This window comes from Ranitomeya imitator, chromosome 5, assembly GCF_032444005.1.
Source record: "Ranitomeya imitator isolate aRanImi1 chromosome 5, aRanImi1.pri, whole genome shotgun sequence".
NCBI classification, from domain to species: Eukaryota; Metazoa; Chordata; class Amphibia; order Anura; family Dendrobatidae; genus Ranitomeya; species Ranitomeya imitator.
Window position 1 is genome coordinate 565983977 of NC_091286.1, and position 25161 is coordinate 566009137.

Sequence of the window (25161 nt, forward strand, 5' to 3'; positions counted from 1 at the left end):
GCCAAAGAGTATATACCGTACAGTTGCTAAGGTGGGGCCCCGACATGGGATACTCACCACACACGGGGATATGAACGCCACACACTACCACGTGCTTGAACACATATTACCCTCAGCACACATTTCACCACACATTCTCCAACCTCGCCACATAAAAGTCGAAACACAAAAGTCGCCGCTCAAAACTCGCCACGCGCAGAACTCGCCACATGCAAAAACTAGGCTCTTGCAAAACTCGCCACAAGTGCAAAACTCACCTCATGGAAAACTCGCCACACGCAAAACTTGCACACGCGGAAAAATTGCCACATGCACAAAAGTTGCAACACATGCAAAATTTGCCTCACACAAAACTTGCACATACTCAAAAGGCACCACACAAAACTCGCCATGCGCAAAACTTGCTGCACACAAGTTGCTACACTAACCTGTCACATGCAACTCGACACACAAAAAGTTGCTACACGCATGTTGCCACACAAAACTCTTCTCACAAAAGTCGCTACATGCATGTCGCCACACGCAACTCAACACACACAACTTGACAAACGAAACTCGCCCTAAAACACACACAAGTCTGGTCTTATCCTTCAAAAATAAAAATCTGATTAATAAGCAGACAAACTACAACAAATGTACCATATAGGAAATACGGCAGCTGTCAGTCACATGACCTGTCTATTATGTGTATGTGTGAGCTAATATATACTGCCAGGGGGAGGGCTTCCTGTTGGCTGGGGATTTATCAGGCTGCCAATTTAGCTTACAAATACTGAGGTAAAAATACTGAGCAAATAACGTGTGAACGAGGTCTAATACAGGAGGAGATGACACACAGGTATATACTATATACAGGGGAGATGACACACAGATATATACTTTATACAGGAGAGATGACACACAGGTATATACTATATAGAGGAGGAGATGACATACAGGTACATATATATACAGGAGGAGATGACATACAGGTATATACTATATACAGGAGGAGATGACACACAGGTATATACTATGTACAGGAGCAGATGACCTACAGGTATATACTATATACAGGAGGAGATGACATACAGGTATTTGCTATATACAGGAGGAGATGACACACAGATATATACTATATACAGGAGGAGATGACATACAGGTATATACTATATATAGGGGAGATGACACACAGCAGGTATATAATATATACAGGGGAGATGACATACAGGTATATACTATATACAGGAGATGACATACAGATGTATACTATATATAAGGGAGATGACAAACATGTATATACTGAGGTGATGAGGTGAAAATGAGAGGTGTGAGGTGTAAATGAAAAGGTGTGAGTGCAAAATGAGAGGAGTGAGGAAAAATAATGGAGTGATCAGAAAATGGCAGATGTGAGGTTGAAATGACAAGTGTTAGGGGGGAATGAGAGGAGTGAGGGAGAAAATGAGAGGTGTGAGAGGGAAAATGAAAGATGTGATTGGGAAAATGAATGGCGTGATGGGAAAATAAGAGAAGTGAGGTGCTATAACTAACCACAGATATTTACTATGCCCTGGCAACGCCGGGCTCTTCAGCTAGTAGTAAATAAAACCCCCCTTCATCACCCCCTTAGTTAGGGAAAAATCAAAAAATTAAAAAAATGTATTTATTTCCATTTTCCCATTAGCGCTAGGGCTAGGGTTAGGGCTAGGGTTAGGGCTAGGGTTAGGGTTAGGGCTAGGGTTAGGGCTAGGGTTAGGGCTAGGGTTAGGGCTAGGGTTAGGGCTAGGGTTAGTGTCACGCTCACGCCCTGACTGGTGGGCGTGAGCTCGGGGGGTTTGTGGCCCCACTGTGCCACAAACCAGACTACCCTGGAAGGGGCATGACTATGACAGCTGCCTGGGTTTTCACTGGAGCCTCTGATGGTGAGGACAGGCTTGTGCAGCAGGCAGCTGCCAGGTGCTACTCTAGGGTGGTGTCTGGCTGTGACTGCTGATCCCACTTGGGAGACAGGAACACCTGGATTGGTGCGGGCATTAGGCAGGACTGGCAGAAGAGCACGGCTGGAACTCAGACGAGTAGGCTGGCACGGCTGAGACAGGGCTGGCAGAGACACGGCAGAGAACTCAGGGCTGGCAGAGACACGGCAGGAAACAGGACTGGCTAGGACAGCAGGAACACAGGACTGGAAGGCAGGGCAGGAACGGCAGGATTGGCAGGAACACAGGATAGGGAGGCACTGCAGAGAACACAGGACTGGAAGGCAGGGCGGGAACGGCAGGACTGGCAGGAACACAGGATACACAGGACGGGTTGATGTGGTGTATGAATCAGGCTGCACTCAGATGACACCCGAGTGCAGTCCTATTGTGAGTGTGATGAAGGAACAGGTAGGGACCTGTACACACAGAAGATGCAGGTACGGAAACAAGCCAGAAGGAAAGGAGAATGAAGGAACAGGTAGGGACCTGTTCACACAGGAGGACCAAGTAACAAGTAGAAGGTGGAACTAAGAGAAGAGAAGGAGAAGGCAGAGCCAAGGACGGAGCCGCAAGAGGCGGAGCCAAGGGCGGAGATGCTGGAGGCGGAGCCAAGAGTGGAGATGCTGGAGGCGGAGCCAAGAGCGGAGACGCTGGAGGCGGACCCAAGAGCGGAGACGCTGGAGGCGGAGCCAAGAGCGGAGACGCTGGAGGCGGAGCCAAGAGCGGAGACAGAGCCAAGTGCAGAAACACAGGAGGCGGAGCCAGATAGTACCGCAAAGAGCGGGGTCAGATGGAACCGCAAAGAGCGGAGCCACAGAGCAAAGCCAGAGAGTGCGAAGCAAGGTCTGAGTGCAGAGCCGCAAGAGTGCGGAGTGAAAGCAGACAGAAAACACAAGGAAAGAAAGCAGGGAAGAAATCCACAGACAAGGAGACCGAGAAAAGACAAAGTACAGACAAGGCAATAGAACAAGACACAGGGTCAAAGACACAGGGACCAGGATATTCTGCCTCCTGGAGGGCGGACTACAAGAACAAGGCAAAAGCACAGAGAAAAGCTCAGGGGGAATAACTCAGAGCAAGGCCAGGCAAACTCAGCAGCTAAACACTAACTGAGCTAACACATTGCACAGGCCCAGACCACAGGGTGGAGCTGCACTATATACAGGAGGCCTCTTGGTAATTGGTCAGGAACTGATTGGACAGGTGCACCTGATTCCTATAAGAACCAGAGAGTTCAGGCGCCGGCCCCCTATACACATAGCCATGAGGCATGCAGAGAGCAGAGACACAGAACATGGAGCTGGCATTAAACAGAAACCACATCATGGCCTGGAGCAGTGGGTAAGATTGTGTGAGAGATGTGAGGCCATGCTGTGATGCCAGCAGAGTTGTTACAGTACCCCCCCCCCTTTATGGCCCCTCCTCTTCAAGCCCGCCAGAACAACCTGTAGAAGAAGGATAGGAGGACACATAGTCATAGCCATCACAACATTCCTCTCGTATAATGAAGTATTTGAGACATTAAAGATCTCAGGATGCTCAGTCTCTTTGAGTCCAGTAAGATCAGCCTCCCACTCAGAAGACACAAGGGACAGGACTTCTTTCACCTGGTCAACAGGAAGCAGGGACTTGGAAGCTTGTGATTTGACCACAACATAGTCTGATTCTTTGGACACTGAAGACACCTTCACTGGATCCAACTTAAGTTCATCATCACAAGAAAATTGGACCTCCTCCTTTAGACCGGTGGGAAACAGAGATGAGAACACTTCAGTCTTGGGATCTTCGCCCGATAGCCAGATGGAAACTGGTGGCATACATATAGGAAACATCTTCAACCTGGTACCCTGAAAAAACTGGACCTCCTCTTCAAGATTAGAGGATGAGTAAGTCTATGTCTTAGTATTATCAGCAAGTAACATAGTAACATAGTAACATAGTTAGTAAGGCCGAAAAAAGACATTTGTCCATCCAGTTCAGCCTATATTCCATCATAATAAATACCCAGATCTACGTCCTTCTACAGAACCTAATAATTGTATGATACAATATTGTTCTGCTCCAGGAAGACATCCAGGCCTCTCTTGAACCCCTCGACTGAGTTCGCCATCACCACCTCCTCAGGCAAGCAATTCCAGATTCTCACTGCCCTAACAGTAAAGAATCCTCTTCTATGTTGGTGGAAAAACCTTCTCTCCTCCAGACGCAAAGAATGCCCCCTTGTGCCCGTCACCTTCCTTGGTATAAACAGATCCTCAGCGAGATATTTGTATTGTCCCCTTATATACTTATACATGGTTATTAGATCGCCCCTCAGTCGTCTTTTTTCTAGACTAAATAATCCTAATTTCGCTAATCTATCTGGGTATTGTAGTTCTCCCATCCCCTTTATTAATTTTGTTGCCCTCCTTTGTACTCTCTCTAGTTCCATTATATCCTTCCTGAGCACCGGTGCCCAAAACTGGACACAGTACTCCATGTGCGGTCTAACTAGGGATTTGTACAGAGGCAGTATAATGCTCTCATCATGTGTATCCAGACCTCTTTTAATGCACCCCATGATCCTGTTTGCCTTGGCAGCTGCTGCCTGGCACTGGCTGCTCCAGGTAAGTTTATCATTAACTAGGATCCCCAAGTCCTTCTCCCTGTCAGATTTACCCAGTGGTTTCCCGTTCAGTGTGTAATGGTGATATTGATTCCCTCTTCCCATGTGTATAACCTTACATTTATCATTGTTAAACCTCATCTGCCACCTTTCAGCCCAAGTTTCCAACTTATCCAGATCCATCTGTAGCAGAATACTATCTTCTCTTGTATTAACTGCTTTACATAGTTTTGTATCATCTGCAAATATCGATATTTTACTGTGTAAACCTTCTACCAGATCATTAATGAATATGTTGAAGAGAACAGGTCCCAATACTGACCCCTGCGGTACCCCACTGGTCACAGCGACCCAGTTAGAGACTATACCATTTATAACCACCCTCTGCTTTCTATCACTAAGCCAGTTACTAACCCATTTACACACATTTTCCCCCAGACCAAGCATTCTCATTTTGTGTACCAACCTCTTGTGCGGCACGGTATCAAACGCTTTGGAAAAATCGAGATATACCACGTCCAATGACTCACCGTGGTCCAGTCTATAGCTTACCTCTTCATAAAAACTGATTAGATTGGTTTGACAGGAGCGATTTCTCATAAACCCATGCTGATATGGAGTTAAACAGTTATTCTCATTGAGATAATCCAGAATAACATCCCTCAGAAACCCTTCAAATATTTTACCAACAATAGAGGTTAGACTTACTGGCCTATAATTTCCAGGTTCACTTTTAGAGCCCTTTTTGAATATTGGCACCACATTTGCCACTTGGAAGCAGAAGACATACATTTAGCTAGCCCCATCAGCCAGTTGCTCAGACAAAACTGGACCATCTCTTCCTCCGGATTGGTGAAGAACAGAGATGCAAGAGCTTCAGCTTCAATTTCTTCATCCACCTGCCACATGGAATCCGAAGGCATCATTACAGGAAGCATCTTCTTCCCAAAGTTCATAGAAAATTTTTTAAGTGACAGGGATGTTCCTGGGAACTGGTCACAAGTATTGACACTGGAGGTGTGCGGAAAGGACGCCACTGTTTCCTTTACTTCAGTGAGGTCAGCACACCGTGACTCAATAGCCAGCTGATTGGGTGGAGAAGATATCAACACTGTAGGTTGACCTAGCAGTTTAGGAACAAGAAACTTCTGGAGACTTGATAGTTTCAAACGCAGAACCACGCTGGGTCTTTGGACCGGAACGGGCAGCAGAGTATCCGGTTCAGAACGACCGACGGGCGGACTGGTAAACAAGTGGAAAACAAATCTCTCTGCATACAATGCTCCGATTTGGAGCTGTAGTTGTCCCTTCAACACTGGACTGTTCATAAGTAGGACTCGGCAATCACCAAACACCTTCACAGGATTCTGGAGCAGTGGAACAGGAATCACACTTAGACTCCGTCTGGTTAGCAGCTTTAACACATCTGCAGGACCGAAGCTCCCACAAGGCACTGGAACAGACTCAGACTTTAGCGGAAGGGAGTTATTCTCACTAAGGGCAAGTCTCTCCTACTGGCCCGAGGTTTTGGAGCTTTAGATCCCCTGGACAGAGGTCTTCCAGGTGTTCCTCACAACAGCAGCGACATAGTAAGCCCTTCTTACGACTGGTCTTAGACTGATGCTTTGCCAGTCCACTCTTGACAGTCTTTTTGGGTTCTATTAGAGTAGCTGCTTTAACGGGTAGAGGAACTGGAGGATCACAGACGGTCATGGCTTGACATGGAGGTTTCTTCACAGGTTTCGCCCATCTGGAGCGCCTCTCGGATCGAGATGGGGAAGACTTCACAGGAGCAGCAGGACGAGGCTTGTCAAAGACTTTACGGAAGGCCACCAGGAAGGCCCCAAGACTCATGACGATAGGATCCCCTGCTTCCCAGAGGGGATAAATCCATAATAAAGCATCTCCTGCTAGGTAGGACATGATGTAGGCCACCTTAATCCGGTCAGAGGGAAAACAAGCTGCATTCTGCAGGATGTAGCGCAAGCACTGTTCCAGGAAGCTTTGGCATTCCTCTGGATTCCCATAGAACCTAGGTGGGTCAGCTGGGTCGTGCTCCTCCTCATAGGCCCGGAGTTGATCGTAGAGAGCGTTTGAAATTATGATTGGGCCCGAGGTCTCCTCAATTGGAACGACACAGGGCGGAACAAATTCTTCAGCTTGCTCATACCGGTAGAGAGAAAGTTCATCATGCTCTGAGAGCGGTAGGACATGGGATACAGCGGAGGCCATGGCCTGTGCAAACTGTCACGCTCACGCCCTGACTGGTGGGCGTGAGCTCGGGGGGTTTGTGGCCCCACTGTGCCACAAACCAGACTACCCTGGAAGGGGCGTGACTATGACAGCTGCCTGGGTTTTCACTGGAGCCTCTGATGGTGAGGACAGGCTTGTGCAGCAGGCAGCTGCCAGGTGCTACTCCAGGGTGGTGTCTGGCTGTGACTGCTGATCCTACTTGGGAGACAGGAACACCTGGATTGGTGCGGCATTAGGCAGGACTGGCAGAAGAGCACGGCTGGAACTCAGACAAGTAGGCCGGCACGGCTGAGACAGGGCTGGCAGAGACACGGCAGAGAACTCAGGGCTGGCAGAGACACGGCAGGAAACAGGACTGGCTAGGACAGCAGGAACACAGGACTGGAAGGCAGGGCAGGAACGGCAGGACTGGCAGGAACACAGGATAGGGAGGCACTGCAGAGAACACAGGACTGGAAGGCAGGGCAGGAACGGCAGGACTGGCAGGAACACAGGATACACAGGACGGGTTGATGTGGTGTATGAATCAGGCTGCACTCAGATGACACCCGAGTGCAGTCCTATTGTGAGTGTGATGAAGGAACAGGTAGGGACCTGTACACACAGAAGATGCAGGTACGGAAACAAGCCAGAAGGAAAGGAGAATGAAGGAACAGGTAGGGACCTGTTCACACAGGAGGACCAAGTAACAAGTAGAAGGTGGAACTAAGAGAAGAGAAGGAGAATTCAGAGCCAAGGACGGAGCCGCAAGAGGCGGAGCCAAGGGCGGAGACGCTGGAGGCGGAGCCAAGAGCGGAGACGCTGGAGGCGGAGCCAAGAGCGGAGATGCTGGAGGCAAAGCCAAGAGCGGAGACGCTGGAGGCGGAGCCAAGAGCGGAGACGCTGGAGGCGGAGCCAAGAGCGGAGACGGAGCCAAGTGCAGAAACACAGGAGGCGGAGCCAGATAGTACCGCAAAGAGCGGGGCCAGATGGAACCGCAAAGAGCGGAGCCACAGAGCAAAGCCAGAGAGTGCGAAGCAAGGTCTGAGTGCAGAGCCGCAAGAGTGCGGAGTGAAAGCAGACAGAAAACACAAGGAAAGAAAGCAGGGAAGAAATCCACAGACAAGGAGACCGAGAAAAGACAAAGTACAGACAAAGCAATAGAACAAGACACAGGGTCAAAGATACAGGGACCAGGATATTCTGCCTCCTGGAGGGCGGACTACAAGAACAAGGCAAAAGCACAGAGAAAAGCTCAGAGGGAATAACTCAGAGCAAGGCCAGGCAAACTCAGCAGCTAAACACTAACTGAGCTAACACATTGCACAGGCCCAGACCACAGGGTGGAGCTGCACTATATACAGGAGGCCTCTTGGTAATTGGTCAGGAACTGATTGGACAGGTGCACCTGATTCCTATAAGAACCAGAGAGTTCAGGCGCCGGCCCCCTATACACATAGCCATGAGGCATGCAGAGAGCAGAGACACAGAACATGGAGCTGGCATTAAACAGAAACCACATCATGGCCTGGAGCAGTGGGTAAGATTGTGTGAGAGATGTGAGGCCATGCTGTGATGCCAGCAGAGTTGTTACAGTTAGGTCTAGAGTTATGGTTAGGGCTAGGGTTAGGGCTAGAGTTATGGTTAGGGTTAGGGCTAGGGTTAAGGCTACAGTTAGGGTTAAGGCTACAGTTAGGGTTAAGGCTACAGTTAGGGTTGGGGCTGAAGTTAGGGTTTGGATTACATTTACGGTTGGGAATAGGGTTGGGATTAGGGTTAGGGGTGTGTCAGGGTTAGAGGTGTGGTTAGGGTTACTGTTGGGATTAGGGTTAGGGGTGTGTTTGGATTAGGGTTTCAGTTATAATTGGGGGGTTTCCACTGTTTAGACACATCAGGGGCTCTCCAAACGCAACATGGCGTCCGATCTCAATTCCAGCCAATTCTGCGTTGAAAAAGTAAAACAGTGCTCCTTCCCTTCCGAGCTCTCCCGTGTGCCTAAACAGGAGTTTACCCCAACATATGGGGTCTCAGCGTACTCAGGACAAATTGGACAACAACTTTTGAGGTCCAATTTCTCCTGTTACCCTTGGGAAAATCCAAAACTGGGGGCAAAAAAATAATTTTTGTGGGAAAAAAAAAGATTTTTTATTTTCACGGCTCTGCGTTATAAACTGTAGTGAAACACTTGGGGGCTCAAAGTTCTCACAACACATCTAGATAAGTTTGTGGGGGGTCTAGTTTCCAATATGGGGTCACTTGTGGGGGGTTTCTACTGTTTATGTACATTAGGGGCTCTGCAAACGCAATGTGACGCCTGCAGACCATTCCATCTAAGTCTGTATTCCAAATGGCGCTCCTTCCCTTCCGAGCCCTCCCATGCGCCCAAACGGTGGTTCCCCCCCACATATGGGGTATCAGCGCACTCAGGACAAATTGCACAAAAACTTTTGGGGTCCAATTTCTCCTGTTACCCTTGGGAAAATACAAAACTGGGAGCTAAAAAATAATTTTTGTGGGAAAAAATTTTTGTTTTATTTTTACGGCTCTGCATTATAAACTTCTGTGAAGCTCTTGGTGGGTCAAAGTGCTCACCACACATCTAGATAAGTTCTTTAGGGGGTCTACTTTCCAAAATAGTGTCACTTGTGGGGGGTTTCAATGTTTAGGCACATCAGTGGCTCTCCAAACGCAACATGGCGTCTCATCTCAATTCCTGTGAATTTTGCATTGAAAAGTCAAACGGCGCTCCTTCCCTTCCGAGCTCTCCCATGCGCCCAAACAGTGGTTTACCCCCACATATGGGGTATCAGCGTACTCAGGACAAATTGTACAACAACTTTTTGGTTCCAATTTCTTCTCTTACCATTGGGAAAATAAAAAATTGGGGGCGAAAAGATAATTTTTGTGAAAAAAAATGATTTTTTATTTTTACGGTTCTGCATTATAAACTTCTGTGAAGCACTTGGTGGGTCAAAGTGCTCACCACACCTCTAGATAAGTTCCTTAGGGGATATATAAACCTATAAATAGGGCACCGGAGATACAGAGCTCCGCCATAATATCTAATATAATAACCCAAAAGAGAAATGGACACAGTGAGCTAAAATATAACAATTTTTATTATGTATAATTATTAAACAATAGAGAGAAGTAAAAAGCTTATTTAACAAGATGCACAAAAGAATAAAATAAGAGAGGCGACACTAGTGCCGCACACGGAGCAAATGATGTACTATAGGGGCAACACAAAGACTAAGATTATATGTAGTTCTACCACATTACCAATGTAAAAAGTATATATAAAATATATATAAGAGACAGTCCTCACTGAAAGTCATGTATAATGCATAAATGCAGATAGAGAAAGGACCGGCTAGTAGAATAAAATATATGAATCTATGGCAAGTAATGTATAGTATGTGTGCTCCCAGAGATATTAATACAGGACGATATACACTATGATATGCAAAAAGAAAACAGTGATAAAGTGCCTAGTGCAAGATATATATATCTATATATTCAAAGGTAATCCATACCATAGGAAGAGTGGCAGAATATGTAATACGGCACAAGATAAGCCAAAATAAAGCCAAGCTATAGTGGACGATATATACTAGGATATGCAAAAAGTAAGCAGAAATAAAGTGCTTAGTGCAGAGTATGCCTGAAGTATCTGAGAAGTACAATATGCATAGATAGGGTACCGACCTGGATCCGTGTGCGGGAGAGGGAGCCCCGACGCGCGTTTCGCATGTATTGCTTCCTCGGGGGGCGCTAGTGTGAGAGGGAATGGGGGTCTCTTTATATCCAAGCGGTAGCGTCGGCGCCTGCCCCGGCACTGCACTTACCGGAAGCGGCAGAGTCAGCGTCCAACGTCACGAGACCGCGCCCCGCACTGACGCGTCAGTGGGAGGGGCCGGAGACGTGATGCAAGTAGGACGCGTATCTACGGCAACCCGAGCAAGCCGGCCGTGACATGCGCACACCGCAGTGGACAGAGATGAAAGAAGGAGGCGGACATAGAGATGGTGCCGGGCTGATAGAAGCTGAGGACAACTAATGCCCATACAAACAATAAGAAGAGATAATAGTGCATATGTGTGGTATAGGGCCTGCAGAGGAAAAATACAATGCCAGAAACACTATAGAGTAAGCACTATAAGGGAAGCACTATAAGAAGGAGGGACACTGTTCAATGGTGGGGGAAGGAACCCCAAATATCAGGAGGCTATGTGATGTGCATATTGAGGTGCAAATATATATAGTTAAATTGAAAAAATGCACAAGTGTATGCATAGAAGAGATGATAATAAAAAGCAATGTGAATGCGCAGTGAGATAGACAGTGAGTCATGGCAAAAATTGATAAATAGATAGCAATTTGAGTACAATAACAAATATTTTAATATTGGTCGATAAGAACCAAGAAGGACCAACCACAAACAAATACAATAAAATACGTAGAAACGCAGTGTAGACACGGTGAGCTTTATCCTCAGCTACATCAGCAACAAGAAGAAGAATCAGTAGACGACTCCTAAGATCGATGGGATGAAACAAAATATAATGAGGACAATCTGTTAAAATAAGAGAGAGAACGATAAGTATCAAAGAAAAAATACATGAATAAAAAACCACAAAACACTAGACTAAAACAGGTTTGATATAGGAAATACTGTATTGATCATAGACCTATAAAAAACCTTTATAAAAATTGAACAAAACTAAGGACCTCATTTAGGCCCTTAGGGCGAACGCAATCGATGCGAACTATCCACTGTGCCTCTAGCTGGGCAAGACGCTTCTTCATGTCACCGCCGCGGCCATCTGCCAATACCCGATCAATGCCCCGTATCATCAGAAGCTGACTGTTACAGCTATGTTTTTCTTTAAAGTGTCTAGGTATTGGCTTCAAGAATTCATCAGCCGATGAATTCAATGCCGCTTTTATATCCCGGATGTGTTCCCTGGTTCTAACTCTTAGCTGACGCGATGTAAGGCCACAGGGACATGTGGCGTAATACACCACATGATCGGTGGAACAGGTGATGTGCTGGGTTATCTGAAATTCCTTGGATCCATCGCTGGAGACACAGGAGAAACAACGTTCCAGATTTTTGCATGCAGTGCAGTCGCGGCAGGGGAAAAAACCCCATCTAAGACCCTTAGAGCCAAAGGCACATTTGGATTCTTGGCCTCTATAGTAGCTGTGGGTTAACAAATCACGGAGATTTTTATTTCTGCGATACGTTATGGAGGGTTGATTGGTAAGACAGTTGGTGAGTGTGGTATCATATTTAATGATGGGCCAGTATTTGTTCAAAATATCTCTCACCATTGTGGATTTATTTGAATAGGTGGCTATAAATCTCACCTGGTTGGATACTTGAGTTTCCCTTTTGGACCTCAGGAGGCTAGTCCTATCAATCCTGGAAGCTCTCCTCCTGCATCGTCTGACTATCCTAGAGGAATATCCTCGGTCCAAGAACCGGTCAGAGATGTCTTCTGCTTGCTTTTGGTAAGATGTGTCCTGAGAGCAGATACGTTTTGCTCTGAGAAATTGTCCATAGGGGATACTGTTTTTAAGATGTCTTGGGTGGGCAGATGTGGAGTGTAATAGACTGTTGACTGAGGTCTCTTTCCGATGTAGGTCACTCTGTAATAGATCGTCGTCATCCCTGTGGATACGCACATCAAGGAAGTCAACGCTGTCACGGCTGTCACTACCTAAACCAAAACGTTTTCCCCCTCTGACTCTTTTCCCTGAGATTGAGACATTTGTCAAAGTGGTAACTGAAGACCTCAAGAAAATTCCAGTGGTGTCACAACATGACAACCTGACTCGGGTACAACGACAGGCATTAACTGAACTACGCTCATTGAAACAAGTTTTAATCAAATCTGCCGACAAAGGCGGGAATGTTGTGTTGTGGCCCACTGAGATGTATGAAAAAGAGGCATTTCGGCAATTACGCGATGAGGATACATACAGAAAGTTGAGTTTCAACCCTACCTCTGTCTTTCAGGCCGAATTGTTTGATATATTGGATGAAGCATTTACCGATGGCCTAATCACTAAGGATCTAATGGATGGCTTAATCCCGGATGCACCACGCACACCCTGCCTGTATTTGCTGCCAAAGATTCATAAGAATTTAACGTGCCCTAGTGGTCGACCTATTGTCTCCGGGAATGGGGGACTCACTGAGAACATTGGTAAGATGTTGGACTTTTATCTAAAACCGATTGTTGAGACTCTACCATCTTATCTTAGGGATACAGGAGACATATTATCCAAGATTTTGAACATCAATATGGAACCAGATATGTGGTTAGTTGTATTGGACGTAGAGTCTCTGTACACCTCCATTAGGCATGCAGATGGCATGGAGGCAGTGAACTTTTTTCTCAGAAATTCTGACATCGATGACCATTTCAGCAGACTACTGCTGTCTCTACTGGATTTTGCGCTTACTCACAACTTTTTTATCTTTAAGGAGGCACTCTACCTACAGCTCCAGGGAACAGCCATGGGGGCGGCCTTTGCGCCGTCCTATGCGTGTCTGTTCCTGGGGCTGTGGGAGAGAAGAGTTTTTATCACGGATGCTACCCCTCTATCGTCTAATATACTCATGTGGACTAGATATATAGACGATATTTTTGCAATCTGGCAGGGTACTGAAAGTGATTTGTTGAAGTTTGTTGAAGAATTAAATAGTAACGACTCTAATATCAAACTTACCTGCCATTACAGCCGTGACAGCGTTGACTTCCTTGATGTGCGTATCCACAGGGATGACGACGATCTATTACAGAGTGACCTACATCGGAAAGAGACCTCAGTCAACAGTCTATTACACTCCACATCTGCCCACCCAAGACATCTTAAAAACAGTATCCCCTATGGACAATTTCTCAGAGCAAAACGTATCTGCTCTCAGGACACATCTTACCAAAAGCAAGCAGAAGACATCTCTGACCGGTTCTTGGACCGAGGATATTCCTCTAGGATAGTCAGACGATGCAGGAGGAGAGCTTCCAGGATTGATAGGACTAGCCTCCTGAGGTCCAAAAGGGAAACTCAAGTATCCAACCAGGTGAGATTTATAGCCACCTATTCAAATAAATCCACAATGGTGAGAGATATTTTGAACAAATACTGGCCCATCATTAAATATGATACCACACTCACCAACTGTCTTACCAATCAACCCTCCATAACGTATCGCAGAAATAAAAATCTCCGTGATTTGTTAACCCACAGCTACTATAGAGGCCAAGAATCCAAATGTGCCTTTGGCTCTAAGGGTCTTAGATGGGGTTTTTTCCCCTGCCGCGACTGCACTGCATGCAAAAATCTGGAACGTTGTTTCTCCTGTGTCTCCAGCGATGGATCCAAGGAATTTCAGATAACCCAGCACATCACCTGTTCCACCGATCATGTGGTGTATTACGCCACATGTCCCTGTGGACTCATCTATGTGGGCCTTACATCGCGTCAGCTAAGAGTTAGAACCAGGGAACACATCCGGGATATAAAAGCGGCATTGAATTCATCGGCTGATGAATTCTTGAAGCCAATACCTAGACACTTTAAAGAAAAACATAGCTGTAACAGTCAGCTTCTGATGATACGGGGCATTGATCGGGTATTGGCAGATGGCCGCGGCGGTGACATGAAGAAGCGTCTTGCCCAGCTAGAGGCACAGTGGATAGTTCGCATCGATTGTGTTCGCCCTAAGGGCCTAAATGAGGTCCTTAGTTTTGTTCCATTTTTATAAAGGTTTTTTATAGGTCTATGATCAATACAGTATTTCCTATATCAAACCTGTTTTAGTCTAGTGTTTTGTGGTTTTTTATTCATGTATTTTTTCTTTGATACTTATCGTTCTCTCTCTTATTTTAACAGATTGTCCTCATTATATTTTGTTTCATCCCATCGATCTTAGGAGTCGTCTACTGATTCTTCTTCTTGTTGCTGATGTAGCTGAGGATAAAGCTCACCGTGTCTACACTGCGTTTCTACGTATTTTATTGTATTTGTTTGTGGTTGGTCCTTCTTGGTTCTTATCGACCAATATTAAAATATTTGTTATTGTACTCAAATTGCTATCTATTTATCAATTTTTGCCATGACTCACTGTCTATCTCACTGCGCATTCACATTGCTTTTTATTATCATCTCTTCTATGCATACACTTGTGCATTTTTTCAATTTAACTATATATATTTGCACCTCAATATGCACATCACATAGCCTCCTGATATTTGGGGTTCCTTCCCCCACCATTGAACAGTGTCCCTCCTTCTTATAGTGCTTCCCTTATAGTGCTTACTCTATAGTGTTTCTGGCATTGTATTTTTCCTCTGCAGGCCCTATACCACACATATGCACTATTATCTCTTCTTATTGTTTGTATGGGCATTAGTTGTCCTCAGCTTCTATCAGCCCGGCACCATCTCTATGTCCGCCTCCTTCTTTCATCTCTGTCCACTGCGGTGTGCGCATGTCACGGCCGGCTTGCTCGGGTTGCCGTAGATACGCGTCCTACTTGCATCACGTCTCCGGCCCCTCCCACTGACGCGTCAGTGCGGGGCGCGGTCTCGTGACGTTGGACGCTGACTCTGCCGCTTCCGGTAAGTGCAGTGCCGGGGCAGGCGCCGACGCTACCGCTTGGATATAAAGAGACCCCCATTCCCTCTCACACTAGCGCCCCCCGAGGAAGCAATACATGCGAAACGCGCATCGGGGCTCCCTCTCCCGCACACGGATCCAGGTCGGTACCCTATCTATGCATATTGTACTTCTCAGATACTTCAGGCATACTCTGCACTAAGCACTTTATTTCTGCTTACTTTTTGCATATCCTAGTATATATCGTCCACTATAGCTTGGCTTTATTTTGGCTTATCTTGTGCCGTATTACATATTCTGCCACTCTTCCTATGGTATGGATTACCTTTGAATATATAGATATATATATCTTGCACTAGGCACTTTATCACTGTTTTCTTTTTGCATATCATAGTGTATATCGTCCTGTATTAATATCTCTGGGAGCACACATACTATACATTACTTGCCATAGATTCATATATTTTATTCTACTAGCCGGTCCTTTCTCTATCTGCATTTATGCATTATACATGACTTTCAGTGAGGACTGTCTCTTATATATATTTTATATATACTTTTTACATTGGTAATGTGGTAGAACTACATATAATCTTAGTCTTTGTGTTGCCCCTATAGTACATCATTTGCTCCGTGTGCGGCACTAGTGTCGCCTCTCTTATTTTATTCTTTTGTGCATCTTGTTAAATAAGCTTTTTACTTCTCTCTATTGTTTAATAATTATACATAATAAAAATTGTTATATTTTAGCTCACTGTGTCCATTTCTCTTTTGGGTTATAATAAGTTCCTTAGGGGGTCTACTTTCCAAAATGGTGTCACTTGTGGGGGGTTTCAATGTTTAGGCACATCAGTGGCTCTTCAAACGCAACATGGCGTCCCATCTCAATTCCTGTCAATTTTGCATTGAAAGGTCAAACGGCGCTCCTTCCCTTCCGAGCTCTCCCATGCGCCCAAACAGTGGTTTACCCCCACATATGGGGTATCAGAGTACTCAAGACAAATTGTGCAACAACTTTTTGGTTCCAATTTCTTCTCTTACCATTGGGAAAATAAAAAATTGGGGGCGAAAAGATAATTTTTGTGAAAAAAAAATGATTTTTTATATTTACGGTTCTGCATTATAAACTTCTGTGAAGCACTTGGTGGGTCAAAGTGCTCACCACACCTCTAGATAAGTTCCTTAGGGGGTCTACTTTCCAAAATGGTGTCACTTGTGGGGGGTTTCAATGTTTAGGCACATCAGTGGCTCTCCAAACACAACATGGCTGTTATGTAGCTAATGACAGGTGTTATGAAGGCAATCCAGAAACACAGTGTGCTTAGCGATCGGAGCGCACACAGTGATCTGACAAATACCCAAAAATACAAGAACGAGCTCTGAGACGTGGAAACTCTGTAGACTGCACACCTGATCCTATCCTAAACACAACTAAAAGCGGCTGTGGATTGCGCCTAACAACTACCTAGGCAACTCGGCACAGCCTAAGAAACTAGCTAGCCTGAAGATAGAAAAATAGGCCTGACTTGCCCCAGAGAAATTCCCCAAAGGAAAAGGCAGCCCCCCACATATAATGACTGTGAGTAAGATGAAAAGACAAAACGTAGGGATGAAATAGATTCAGCAAAGTGGGGCCCGATATTCTAGGACAGAGCGAGGACAGTAAAGCGAACTTTGCAGTCTACAAAAAACCCTAAAGCAAAACCACGCAAAGGGGGCAAAAAAAACCACCGTGCCGAACTAACGGCACGGCGGTACACCCTTTGCGTCTCAGAGCTTCCAGCAAAACAAAAGACAAGCTGGACAGAAAAAAAACAACAAAAAAGCAAAAAGCACTTAGCTATACAGAGCAGCAGGTCACAGGAACAATCAGGAGAAGCTCAGATCCAACACTGAAACATTGACAAGGAGCAAGGATAGCAGCATCAGGCGGAGTTAAGTAATTAAGCAGTTAACGAGCTCACCAGAACACCTGAGGGAGGAAGCTCAGAGGCTGCAGTACCACTTGTGACCACAGGAGTGAATTCAGCCACAGAATTCACAACAGTACCCCCCCCTTGAGGAGGGGTCACCGAACCCTCACCAGAGCCCCCAGGCCGACCAGGATGAGCCGCATGAAATGCACGAACAAGATCGGAAGCATGAACATCAGAGGCAAAAACCCAGGAATTATCTTCCTGAGCATAACCCTTCCATTTAACCAGATACTGGAGTTTCCGTCTAGAAACACGAGAATCCAAAATCTTCTCCACAATATACTCCAATTCCCCCTCCACCAAAACCGGGGCAGGAGGCTCAACAGAAGGAACCATAGGTGCCACGTATCTCCGCAACAACGACCTATGGAATACATTATGTATGGAAAAGGAGTCTGGGAGGGTCAAACGAAAAGACACAGGATTGAGAACCTCAGAAATCCTATACGGACCAATAAAACGAGGTTTAAATTTAGGAGAGGAAACCTTCATAGGAATATGACGAGAAGATAACCAAACCAGATCCCCAACACGAAGTCGGGGACCCACACGGCGTCTGCGATTAGCGAAAAGTTGAGCTTTCTCCTGGGACAAGATCAAATTGTCCACTACCAGATCTGCTGCAACCTATCCACCACAGAATCCACACCAGGACAGTCCGAAGACTCAACCTGTCCTGAAGAGAAACGAGGATGGAACCCAGAATTGCAAAAAAATGGAGAAACCAAGGTAGCCGAGCTGGCCCGATTATTAAGGGCGAACTCAGCCAACGGCAAAAAGGACACCCAATCATCCTGGTCTGCAGAAACAAAACATCTCAGATATGTTTCCAAGGTCTGATTGGTTCGTTCGGTCTGGCCATTAGTCTGAGGATGGAAAGCCGAGGAAAAGGATAGGTCAATGCCCATCCTACCACAAAAGGCTCGCCAAAACCTTGAAACAAACTGGGAACCTCTGTCAGAAACAATATTCTCAGGAATGCCATGCAACCGAACCACATGCTGAAAGAACAAAGGTACCAAATCAGAGGAGGAAGGCAATTTAGCCAAGGGCACCAGATGGACCATTTTCGAAAAGCGATCACAGACCACCCAAATGACTGACATCTTTTGAGAAACGGGAAGGTCAGAAATGAAATCCATCGAAATATGTGTCCAAGGCCTCTTTGGGACCGGCAAGGGCAAAAGCAACCCACTGGCACGAGAACAGCAGGGCTTAGCCCTAGCACAAATCCCACAGGACTGCACAAAAGTACGTACATCCCGTGACAGAGATGGCCACCAGAAGGATCTAGCCACTAACTCTCTGGTACCAAAGATTCCAGGATGACCAGCCAACACCGAACAATGAAGTTCAGAGATAAGTTTATTAGTCCACCTATCAGGGACGAACAGTTTCTCTGCTGGACAACGATCAGGTTTATTCGCCTGAAATTTTTGCAGCACCCGCCGCAAATCAGGGGAGATGGCAGACACAATGACTCCTTCCTTGAGGATACCCGCTGGCTCAGATAAACCCGGAGAGTCGGGCACAAAACTCCTAGACAGAGCATCCGCCTTCACATTTTTAGAGCCCGGAAGGTACGAAATCACAAAGTCGAAGCGGGCAAAAAATAACGACCAACGGGCCTGTCTAGGATTCAAGCGCTTGGCAGACTCGAGATAAGTCAAGTTCTTATGATCAGTCAATACCACCACGCGATGCTTAGCTCCTTCAAGCCAATGACGCCACTCCTCGAATGCCCACTTCATGGCCAGCAACTCTCGATTGCCCACATCATAATTACGCTCAGCGGGCGAAAACTTCCTGGAAAAGAAAGCACATGGTTTCATCACTGAGCAATCAGAACCTCTCTGTGACAAAACCGCCCCTGCTCCAATCTCAGAAGCATCAACCTCGACCTGGAGCGGAAGAGAAACATCTGGCTGACACAACACAGGGGCAGAACAAAAACGACGCTTCAACTCCTGAAAAGCTTCCACAGCAGCAGAAGACCAATTAACCAAATCAGCACCCTTCTTGGTCAAATCGGTCAATGGTTTGGCAATGCTAGAAAAATTACAGATGAAGCGACGATAAAAATTAGCAAAGCCCAGGAACTTTTGCAGACTTTTCAGAGATGTCGGCTGAATCCAATCCTGGATGGCTTGGACCTTAACTGGATCCATCTCGATAGTAGAAGGGGTAAAGATGAACCCCAAAAATGAAACTTTCTGCACACCGAAGAGACACTTTGATCCCTTCACAAACAAAGAGTTAGCATGCAGGACCTGAAAAACCATTCTGACCTGCTTCACATGAGACTCCCAATCATCTGAGAAGATCAAAATGTCATCCAAGTAAACAATCAGGAATTTATCCAGATACTCACGGAAGATGTCATGCATAAAAGACTGAAACACAGATGGAGCATTGGCAAGTCCGAACGGCATCACTAGATACTCAAAATGACCCTCGGGCGTATTGAATGCAGTTTTCCATTCATCTCCTTGCCTGATTCTCACCAGATTATACGCACCACGAAGATCTATCTTAGTGAACCAACTAGCCCCCTTAATCCGAGCAAACAAGTCAGATAACAATGGCAAGGGATACTGAAATTTAACAGTGATCTCATTAAGAAGGCGGTAATCAATACACGGTCTCAGCGAACCATCCTTCTTGGCTACAAAGAAGAACCCTGCTCCCAGTGGTGATGACGATGGGCGAATATGTCCCTTCTCCAGGGATTCCTTCACATAACTGCGCATAGCGGCGTGTTCGGGCACGGATAAATTAAATAATTGACCTTTAGGGAATTTACTACCAGGAATCAAATTGATAGCACAATCACAATCCCTATGCGGAGGTAGAGCATCGGACTTGGGCTCTTCAAATACATCCTGATAATCAGACAAGAACTCTGGGACCTCAGAAGGGGTGGATGACGAAATCGACAAAAATGGAACATCACCATGTACCCCCTGACAACCCCAGCTGGATACCGACATGGAATTCCAATCCAATACTGGATTATGGGTTTGTAGCCATGGCAACCCCAACACGACCACATCATGCAGATTATGCAACACCAGAAAGCGAATAACTTCCTGATGTGCAGGAGCCATGCACATGGTCAGCTGGGCCCAGTATTGAGGTTTATTCTTGGCCAAAGGTGTAGCATCAATTCCTCTCAATGGAATAGGACACCGCAAAGGCTCCAAGAAAAACCCACAACGTTTAGCATAATCCAAATCCATCAGATTCAGGGCAGCGCCTGAATCCACAAACGCCATGACAGAAAACGACGACAAAGAGCATATCAAGGTAATGGACAGAAGGAATTTGGACTGTACAGTACCAATGACGGCAGACCTAGCGGACCGCTTAGTGCGCTTAGGACAATCAGAAATAGCATGAGTGGAATCACCACAGTAGAAACACAGACCATTCAGACGTCTGTATTCCTGCCGTTCAACTCTAGTCATAGTCCTATCGCACTGCATAGGCTCAGGTTTAACCTCAGGCAGTACCGCCAAATGGTGCACAGATTTACGCTCGCGCAAGCGTCGACCGATCTGAATGGCCAAAGACAAAGACTCATTCAAACCAGCAGGCATAGGAAATCCCACCATGACATCCTTAAGAGCCTCAGAGAGACCCTTTCTGAACAAAGCTGCCAGCGCAGATTCATTCCACTGAGTGAGTACTGACCATTTCCTAAATTTCTGACAATATACTTCTATATCATCCTGACCCTGGCACAAAGCCAGCAAATTTTTCTCAGCCTGATCCACTGAATTAGGCTCATCGTACAGCAATCCGAGCGCCAGGAAAAACGCATCGATACTACTCAATGCAGGGTCCCCTGGCGCAAGAGAAAATGCCCAGTCTTGAGGGTCGCCGCGCAAAAAAGAAATAATAATCAAAACCTGTTGAATAGGATTACCAGAAGAATGAGGTTTCAAGGCCAGAAATAGCTTACAATTATTTTTGAAACTTAGAAACTTAGTTCTATCTCCAAAAAAACAAATCAGGAATAGGAATTCTTGGTTCTAACATAGATTTCTGATCAATAGTATCTTGAATTTTTTGTACATTTATAATGAGATTATCCATTGAAGAGCACAGACCCTGAATATCCATGTCCACACCTGTGTCCAGAATCACCCAAATGTCTAGGGGAAAAAAAAAAAAGTGAACACAGAGCAGGAAAAAAAAAAAAAATGATGTCAGAACTTTTTCTTTCCCTCTATTGAGAATCATTAGTTGGGCTCCTTGTACTGTTATGTAGCTAATGACAGGTGTTATGAAGGCAATCCAGAAACACAGTGTGCTTAGCGATCGGAGCGCACACAGTGATCTGACAAATACCCAAAAATACAAGAACGAGCTCTGAGACGTGGAAACTCTGTAGACTGCACACCTGATCCTATCCTAAACACAACTAAAAGCAGCTGTGGATTGCGCCTAACAACTACCTAGGCAACTCGGCACAGCCTAAGAAACTAGCTAGCCTGAAGATAGAAAAATAGGCCTGACTTGCCCCAGAGAAATTCCCCAAAGGAAAAGGCAGCCCCCCACATATAATGACTGTGAGTAAGATGAAAAGACAAAACGTAGGGATGAAATAGATTCAGCAAAGTGGGGCCCGATATTCTAGGACAGAGCGAGGACAGTAAAGCGAACTTTGCAGTCTACAAAAAACCCTAAAGCAAAACCACGCAAAGGGGGCAAAAAAAAACCACCGTGCCGAACTAACGGCACGGCGGTACACCCTTTGCGTCTCAGAGCTTCCAGCAAAACAAAAGACAAGCTGGACAGAAAAAAAACAACAAAAAAGCAAAAAGCACTTAGCTATACAGAGCAGCAGGTCACAGGAACAATCAGGAGAAGCTCAGATCCAACACTGAAACATTGACAAGGAGCAAGGATAGCAGCATCAGGCCGAGTTAAGTAATGAAGCAGTTAACGAGCTCACCAGAACACCTGAGGGAGGAAGCTCAGAGGCTGCAGTACCACTTGTGACCACAGGAGTGAATTCAGCCACAGAATTCACAACACATGGCGTCCCATCTCAATTCCAGTCAATTTTGCATTAAAAAGTCAAATGGCGCTCCTTCGCTTCCAAGCTCTGTCATGCGCCCAAACAGTGGTTTACCCCCACTTATGGGGTATTGGCGTACTCAGGACAAATTGTACAACAACGTTTGGGGTCCATTTTCTCCTGTAACCCTTGGTAAAATAAAACAAATTGGAGCTGAAGTAAATTTTCTTGAAAAAAAGTTAAATGTTAATTTTTATTTAAACATTCCAAAAATTCCTGTGAAACACCTGAAGGATTAATAAACTTCTTGAATGTGGTTTTGAGAACCTTGAGGGGTGCAGTTTTTAGAATGGTGTCACACTTGGGTATTTTCTATCATATAGACCCCTCAAAATGACTTCAAATGAGATGTGGTCCCTAAAATAAAATGGTGTTGTAAAAATGAGAAATTGCTGGTCAACTTTTAACCCTTATAACTCCCTAACAAAAAAAATTTTGGTTCCAAAATTGTGCTGATGTAAAGTAGACATGTGCGAAATGTTACTTATTAAGTATTTTGTGTGACATATCTCTGTGATTTAATTGCATAAAAATTCAAAGTTGGAAAATTGTGAAATTTTCAAAATTTTCGCCATATTTCCGTTTTTTTCACAAATAAACGCAGGTAATATCAAAGAAATTTTACCACTATCATGAAGTACAATATGTCACGAGAAAACAATGTCAGAATCACCGGGATCCGTTGAAGCGTTCCAGAGTTATAACCTCATAAAGGGACAGTGGTCAGAATTGTAAAAATTGGCCCGATCCATAACGTGCAAATCACCCTTGGGGGTAAAGGGGTTAAAAAGCAGAAACGTGCCTTCGGGAGCAACATCATCTTCATGCATGACAATGCACCATCTCATGCTGCAAAGAATACCTCTCAGTCATTGGCTGCTATGGGCATAAAAGGAGATAAACTTATGGTGTGGCCACCATCTTTCCCTGACCTCAACCCTATAGAGAACCTTTGGAGTATCATCAAGCAAAAGATCTATGAGGGTGGGAGGCAGTTCACATCAAAACAGCAGCTCTGGGAGGCTATTCTGACTTCATTCAAATAAATACAAGCAGAAATTCTCCAAAAACTCACAAGTACAATTTATGCAAGAATTATGAAGGTGATGTCAAAGTAGGGGTCCTATGTTAACATGTAACTTGGCCTGTTAGGATGTTTTGGAGTTAAATAGCTTTTTTGTTCAGTGAATGTGATCTCCTAAGGCTGCCGTCACACTATCAGTATTTGGTCAGTATTTTACATCAGTATTTGTAAGCCAAAACCAGGGGTGGAACAATTGGAGGAAAAGTGTAATAGAAACACGTCCCCACTTCTGTATTTATTACCCACTCCTGGTTTTGACTTACAAATACTGATGTAAAATACTGACCAAATACTGATAGTGTGACGGCAGCCTTATGCTGCAAATTCAACAAATGAGCATTTTCAGTTCTTTAAGGGTGTCGTCACACTAGCAGTATTTGGTCAGTATTTTACATCAGTATTTGTAAGCCAAAACCAGGAGTGGAACAATTAGAGGAAAAGTATAATTGAAACACATGCACAACTTCTGCATTTATCACCCACTCCTGGTTATGGCTTAAAAAAACTGATGTAAAATACTGACCAAATACTGTTAGTGTGACGGCAGCCTAAAACATATCAAATGTTTAGAAATTCTACTGTGCCTAATAATTTGGAACAGTGCATTTTGATGTATACTCTAAAGCAGGGGTCCCCAACCTTTCCTACCTTGAGAGCCACATTCTGCTATGAAAGTTGGTCGAGAGCCACATTGTAGTACAGTGTATAGGGTCAGTGTACAGGTAACACACTGAGTCACCAGTGACGTCTGTCCGTGAAGTCCTTCATCTTTGCTTTTCATCTTCATCCAGTACAGACAACCATTACTTCTTCCAGCCAGGGCTTGTCTCTGCAGGAAATAACACAGTTATCTAGAGCTCCGCTTGCAAAACACATTACTTTTTTCCCCCCAAATTCTAAAACTACACCAGATGAAGAAAAAAAGGCGACAGTGTTGCTCTGCACAGTAACAGGACCGCCTCCCCCATTTAAAACACTATTCTCAAAAAATAAAATAAATACCTCACTGCAGTAATAATATCCCCCATCCTGGCCCCCATGTGTCTCATTCCTTGCTCCAGCCATATGTTCTCCCATCCTGCCTCCATGTGATATCCCATCCTGCCCCATCTGTCCCATGATCTTGCCCCACCTATCCCATGATCCTGCCCCATCTGTCCCATGATCTTGCCCCACCTGTCCCATGATCCTGCCCCATCTGTCCCATGATCCTGCCTCATCTGCCCCATGATCCTGCCCCATCTGTCCCATGATCCTGCCTCATGATCCTGCCCCATCTGTCTCCATTATATCCATCCTGCCCCATGATCCTGCACCATGTGTCTCCATCCTGCCCCATGATCCTGCCCCATCTATCTCCATCCTGCACCATCTGTCTCCATCCTGCACCATCTGTCTCCATCCTGCCCCATATTCCTGCACCATGTGTCTCCATGCTGCCCCATGATCCTGCCACATCTGTCTCCATTGTACCCATCCTGCCCTGTGATTCTGCACCATCTGTCTCCATCCTGCCCCATGATCCTGCACCATCTGTCTCCATCCTGTCCCATGTTCCTGCACCATCTGTCTCCATCCTGCCCCAT